General features: G+C 41.3%; 1 pseudogene; it reads left to right on the forward strand.

Moving 5' to 3' along the window:
* The first annotated feature begins 219 nt into the window (after positions 1-219).
* On the forward strand, positions 220-2,583 carry LOC127192679 (leucine-rich repeat flightless-interacting protein 1-like; annotated as a pseudogene).
* Positions 2,584-7,410: the final 4,827 nt, after the last annotated feature.

Genomic DNA, 7,410 nt, shown 5'->3' on the forward strand with positions numbered 1-7,410 from the left:
TCAGTCTGATAATGAAAAATAAGATGTCTTCAGGGGGAACCACGGAGACCAATGTCCGAGAGTGGTGTGCCAAGAGGGATCATGGTGAGTTCTGCTTCTGCCTGGACTGCTTTCCTGGATCTGAGAATGTGGCCTCGCTGAGATCGTTCTGCCTGTGGACAACAGAGTGGGCCTATGGTGTGAACTTGTGGGTGGGAAGTTGGTCTACACTTTGGCAACATGACCAGCCCACCAGGCACGCAAAACAAAGAAACCGATTGTTTGAGTCCAGAAGTGTAAAGACTGTCAGAGGCCAGGCTGGCAGCGAAGGCGAAGTGTGCAGCCCAAGCTGAGGCTCGAGAAATTCAGAGGAAGAAGCTGGAATGGCAGCAGAAGGAGGTAGAAGAAAGATCTCACTGAGAAGGGGTCCTGTAACATGCACAGCCTGTCTGCAGCGACACTGGATTCTCTGGGTGGGACTTCCTCCCGGAAACTTCCTCCATGGACACTGAGGCGTCCATTAGGGAAATTATAGATTCACTGGGCGAAGTTGAGGAGAAGTAAAAGAAGGCCCTGGTCTCCAACACCCAGCTAGACAACGAGAAGACCAACTAAATACACCAGGTGGACACATTGAAGGACATCTGCTGGGTCTTGAAGAGCATCTGGCCTAGTCGCCGCGGCAGTACACAGAGAAGAGCGAAGAGTTGGAGAGGGAGAAGCATGCTCACGGCATCCTTCAAATTCCAGCTTGCTAAAGTGAAAGAGGCCCTGGGGCGAAGGGAAGAAATGCTTGAAAAACATGGAATAAATCTAAATTCGGAAATAGCTACCAACGGAGAGACTTCAGACACAGTAAACGACGTTGGGTACCAAGATAACAAGCAAGGAACTGACTGCCGTCCAGTCGGCCGGGGAGAGGGCACTAGGAAAAGCCAATGAAGTGGAGTTGAAAAAGAAAATTGTGGAGAATGGGAGGGGGGCGGCGGGGGGCGGGGGAGAAGAACAGCCTAAACCCAGCACAGTAAAGGATCGTGTAGACAGAGGGGTGTCACATCCTGGTGAGAACGCTGAGGACCAGAAACCCACTGAAGACAGTGCCCTATCTTCCAGACCACTAACAAGGGCCAGGTGTGAAGAGCAGGTGCCGAACCAAGATGAAGAGATTACGTCTTTCCTCAAAAAACCCAGAGCAGATGGAGTCCCGTGAGGTTACAGACAAGCCAGATGGTAGGACCAGAAACTCTCCTGAACAAGCCAACTTCCTGGGAGGTCTGGAAAGTAAAGTGTCAGGGCCTGCCACCTTGGATATCAAAAAAACCAAAGTGAAAACTCTGTAGATAATCAGGCTGAAGAAAAGTAAGAGGATTTGAAAACAGATTTGGAAAAAGTTAGCTTCCAACCATGCCCAGATTAAGTTTTGGGGCAAACACCGGAAGTTGACAAGGTGAGCTGTACAGACTCAAGGGCGCAGGTGGAAACCACAGGGAGAATGTGTTACAGGTGCAGTCGGGCAACAAGTGTGTCCAGCGGCCTCTGGTCCTTTGGAGCAGAGTGAAGGCTCAGTGAATCATGATGGAAGATGTGTGAATGATGGGGTAGGGCAGAGCTGAGAGAGAGAGAAATTGTTTGAGAAGTAGCTGACCCTGAGGAGGCCCTCATTTGGAGCCCACAAGCAGGTGAGGAAACTGTTGTTACAAAGATTGGGGACACAGAAGTAAGGGATGAGAAACCCATCCAGACAGAAGTCCATACCACCCCTGAGGCTCTCATAGTTCAGAGCAGCCATCAGGACACAACAGGTTTAGGCAGCACAGATGCTAAGCATGCACCAAGTCATGGGAAAGAATCCAACAAAGAAAAGACCAAGCAGCAGGCAGAGGCGTTGGATTTGCTACAGAGGAAGGCCAAGAAGAACAAGAAGAAAAACACCTCAGTCCCTGTAGAAACCTGCAAAGATGTCAGTGAGGAGTTAAAGTGTCAGAACACAGAAGTAGGTGGCATGGATGAAGAGGAACAGGTCTAGTTCACTGCCGAGAAACAGGTGGCAGAAACCCAGAACAGGACATGGGAGCAGGAAGCAGTGAACATGTCTATTATCCAGAAGATCCTTAGACTCGTTTAAATGGAAAAAAGAAACAAGAAGAAGAAGGTGGTATGAAAACCCAGGCAGAGATGGTGACAGCCAACAGAGACATGGTGATGTTTGACACTGATATGGTTCAATCATTAGGCACCAGAGCTGGTGAGGAGACTGAAGAATGTGTTATAGAGGGCCCTGCGGACAGTCCCACAGATGTCTAGCATCAGAATAATCTGCAGTGTGAAGACTGGGCCATATTCCAAATGGGAAAGAAAGGTCTCCCAAGAGATGCTAGTGATGCCTGTCAGATAGGAAGTGAAGAGGACTATGTGCACTCCCAACATCCAGCCCAGACGGTTCAGAAGGCTGTTGATGGCCACAGCCTAGACAACTGTGACCTGTCAGGGGTCCTGGGGGGCTTTGTTTCAGAAAGTGGGGATCAGACAAGAGGGGAGTTTGGACATGGCAAAAATAAGGATTGCACGAGAAGGCAGAGGCAGGCAGCATGTAGGGGACAGTGAGTTTCAGCATAGGCCAAGGACTTAGCGCAGTAAACTCCATCCTTCAGCTATCAGTTGTATCAGAAGCTGGACCCTTCAACTAGCTCCACTGCTGAAGCTCATGGACCAGACCTTCTGCTCTCTGTGGCTGTGCCATGTATTGATCAATCACCAAGTATCAACTAATTCAAGTTTTAGATTGTTACTTGTAGGTTTATGTTTAACCATTGATCACCTAGATGCCACTGCATGACGTTACGTCGTTGTCACATCTGCATTCCATTCTGAAGGTCAAACCTGAGCATTTGCTTTAGATGAGTGTGAATGTTCTCAGTCAAATGTGTTGAAATGATCAGATTCTTAGACTTCTGCACAATGAGCAGCGAATACTCAAATGCATCTTATTAAAGTATATATATTCTCATATTTGATCCTAGTGACGTAATACCCTGTATGGTATTCTATTTAAAGGAGCTAGATGGAGAAGACGCAAAAGGTCAGTGGGTGAGAGGAGTTTCCCCTCAGGGAGAAGATTAATAATGTCAGGGTCTCAGGTATGTTCCAGAAAACACAGGGAGACCACATGCCTTTACCTCACAAAAGTGATTTATTTGTACCAGTGCTCTTGGATCTTGTCTCCAATGGCACCCAAATTAATTTTTATCAAAGATCTTTATGTCACTTCGTGCAGGTGATATACTAAATTGATTTTATATGAATATTTTATTTTTTATTTTTCTCTGTGGATGACAAGTTGAAATTACAGTGTCTACTTTAGTGTTTAGGAGAAACAGTCATAATTTTTTTTAAACTTTAAAGTTATCTTTCTGCCTGAATGTCTACTTATTATTAAAAATGATAAAAAGGCTGCTTGTTCTTATGCAAAGGACTCATTAGATTATAGGCCAACATTTTGTGTTTGGTATAAATATTTCTATTTGTTGTTTCCCAATTTTCTTTTTGAAAAGTTATTTTGTCTGCCTGAAGTAAGTATGTATTTTCTATATAAGGAAGCATTTAGAAAACGATGGCAAGCTGAATTAGTAAGTCCTGTAATGTAAAACCACACGGGCATGTACTGTATGACTACTGTTGATGTGTTACTGAATCATGTGAGCTCATGCTACTGCTCCGTGTAGAGGGGAATGCTAAGAGAACAAAACAGTGAAATCTGAGGTGACCTCAAGTGTCATATGATTGAAATAAAAACATCTTATGATTAAAAAAAAGGTGTTTTCAAATACAAAATGAATTTATGTTCAAGATGTAGTTAGCAGACTTTTCCTATGGAAAATCAGTTGGCCTCTAGTGCAAACTCTGAAGATTAGCAATGCTTTCCCTTTATCCTTTGTGAATTTTAATGTATATATATATATGTATATATATATATGTGTGTGTGTGTGTGTGTGTGTGTGTGTGTGTGTGTGTGTGTGTTGTATATAATGACCTTCAAATATATGATGATTCATTTTCAAATGAGAATTTTAAAATAAGTTACTTTCTCAAAATAACTACTTGCTCTAAGAGTCAATCAGCGGTGGGCAATGTGCAGACTATTCTCTGAGTTCATAGTGAAGCAGATGATTGGAAGCAGGCGACAGCCACAGTCACGCGCCATTATAGACTTCAAGAATACAAGTAGATTGTGGAGACAGATGCATGTAGTTGGCAGAATAATGCTCACATAAAGACATCCAGGTCTTATGAATACACTGTTTTCCACGGGATGTGACAGATATGATTAAACATGACCCCGAGATGTGGAGATTAGCTTTGATTATCCAAAGGAGCAAAATGTAATGAACAGCACCCTTGAAATCAGAGGAGTCAGGAAGAAAATGTGGTATTGATGATGGCTTAGTTGATGGAAGAAGGCATGTCAATGGTCTTTGAAGTTTAATAATAGAATATATGAATTCTCACAGAGCAATACCAAAAGAAATGCCACCCAACTATGGCTTTTCTTTGTCCTCACTTCTGACTTCACTTCTGACTTGTTTCAGACTAAGTTTGTTACCTTAAGCCATTGGATTTGTATCAACCTATTACAGTAATAATTAAAAATAATGAATCTAGAGTCTAACATAGTAATCAACATAAACTATATATCCACAAATATAGAAAGATTTAGATTTGTTGTATTAATAAAGGAATAAACAGGAAATGAGACTATTGCTAAGGTCTCTATCTGTAGGAATGGTCACAAGGAAGATACCTAAATGGATGAAGAGATATCTCCTCACATATTTAACCCATCCATAGAAGCCGACCTCTCAAGCTACCAACCTCTAAGCAGATTTTCCAGGGTACATTTGCCAGAATGTAAACATAATATTACCAAATTATTTTTTATAAAGCAAATAAGTTGCTTATAATCATAGCCATGACATCATCATTTATATCTCCTCACGCATAATATTCAATCTAGAGAAACACAAATGTTATGGGTTTTAGGTGCAGTAATGCATGGAACAAAAGGTGGCAAACAGATATTGACACAGATGAAACACATATTTGACCTTCTTATGTCATGATGTGGTTTTGAAGTATGCTACGTCAAATTTTTTTGTCACTATGACAAACATATCAGAAAATGACTTAAAGAGGGATGTTTGATTTTTTTGATAAGTTTTGACAAGTTTTGATTTTTCAGAAGCTTAAATTTGCAGCCATTGGATTATTCTGAGCCTCTGGTGTAGAAGCTCATTAAAGTAGGGAGCACATCACACGGAACGCTACTCATATCAGGGGTTCTGGGGAGCAGAGACAAGAACAAACAGGATCTTCAGCAGAGATGTGCTTTCAGTACACCAGGCTTCCAAGCAGACAGAACATGACAATTCTATCCCTCCCTCCTGACTACTAAAAATACATTAAGATATTATTCATACTCACGTGTGTTAGCGTGAGAGTGTGTGTTTATGAATGCCACTGCCCACAGAGGCCACAACAGTGTGTTGGATGGCTGTAGCTGAAGTTCTATAATAACTAGCTGTTGAGTGGCCAGCGTTGAAACTGGGAAAAGTATTCCATTTTGCTGAAAGAGTGATCAGTGCTCTTAATTTGTGAGTTCTATCTCTAACATCTGGATTGTACATCTCATGATCCCGGAGTTTCGCAAAGCCCCACCTCTGCACTATGCCAATATAAGGATCCACACTTTCAATATGCAAACCTTTTCAGGGGACAGTTCATATGCATGCCATGATACATGCTAAGCTCCCATTTCTGAAGCTTTTTGATTTTTCTAGTTTTTATCTGATAAAGATCTGATTTTAGTTTGAATATGCATGTTATAGGAAATCTTGAGTATATTAAGCAATTCCAGAGTTTCTGTAGCTTTATAAAATCAAAACTTATCTGTGGCTCGTGCTATCGTCTTTTAAAATGTTAGTTGAGAGAGTGAGTGAGGCTATTGGTAATCTCAGGAGGGAAGATTCATGGATACATCCAGGTTTACTGGTTTTGGTTTAAAGAAGTGCTCCATTCATTGAATTTGTTCCTTGGTTTCCCTGGTCATCTACGTGTCGTCTCACTATTACTTAGAGAAAATAATTACAGAAGAAGAAATACGCATTACTTCTTAACAAAATCATAACAAAAAGATACCACAGATTTCCATATGTAATGGCTGTGTTGTTGAACTGTGAGTGTAAAACGTTTGCTTGTCAATTTCTAAGATTGCCAGATAGAGCTTAGTTTTCTTCCTACCGGTAACACATCGCAACTCCATCTTCATCGAGTGGGGGGAGCCAAAAGTTCAGTGTTGTCACTGTGTTTACACAAATTCCCATTTCTCCTTCAATTGAGTAGTTCTTTTCATTTGGTCTGAAGATTCCCCTGCATCTGCCTTCTGGGCAACTGACAGAGCAAGTGCCCTTTATCATAGGTCTAGTCCACTATGGTAGAATGAAGCTATTGTGACCGTGCTGTGTATTTTAAAGATGAGAAGTGAGTCACATGCAAAGTCCCACTGGGAAAAATGTCATGAAAAACTTAAAACCAGGAGACATCCTCTTTCTGGCCCTCACTACATTCCTAGATCTATTTTGTCTCTGGGCTTCAACGGTCGGTAGAAGACAAGTGGTTATTATAGCTCTCACTATCCTTTTGTATATATGTAGGAATCAATGACTTTTGTAGGCATACCTAAGCTGATTATAACTACAGGCAGCTCTCTTCCCTTCTCATTCCTCATATCCGTATTCCTAACTTTGAAACTGTGACAACACTGAAGCTATGTAAACACACGATGGACAGGCATCAAAAGAAATAATTCATGCTGCAAAGCTGTGTTTTTGAGGTTGACTTTAAACATAATCAAATTTAGCAAATTCATGTATACAATTTTATGATATTTACAAAATATACAATTGTGTAACCTCTGCCAGAGTATGACACAAAACATGTCTCGCACACTAAAGAGGTCCATCATTCACCTTAGCAGACAACCTCTGTTACCATAGGCAACTGCTGATCTGCTTTCCGTCAGGACAGAACAGTTCATTCCATATAGAATTTCCTGTAAAAGGGATCAAATGGTGTGCGCTATTTTCATATAGATTATTTACTCAGGCCAGCAATTTTGAGATCCATGCTTTATGCTGTTAATGTGTGTTAGTACTCTTTCATTTCTGTTTTTTTTTTATTCTGAGTCATGTCTGGCCCTTTGTATATGATGTTCAGTTCTTCATTAATCTTTTCATAAATTCTTGGTTTATTTCCAGTTTGGGATTGTTATGACCCATGGCCATTTCTGTGAAGATCTTTGAGATAATTTGCTTTTATTTCTCTTTGAAAAGCATATAGTAAATATAGCACATGCATATTTGACTCTACAAGGAACTG

The sequence above is a fragment of the Acomys russatus genome, chromosome 1 (genome assembly GCF_903995435.1).
Source record: "Acomys russatus chromosome 1, mAcoRus1.1, whole genome shotgun sequence".
In the NCBI taxonomy this organism is placed as follows: domain Eukaryota; kingdom Metazoa; phylum Chordata; class Mammalia; order Rodentia; family Muridae; genus Acomys; species Acomys russatus.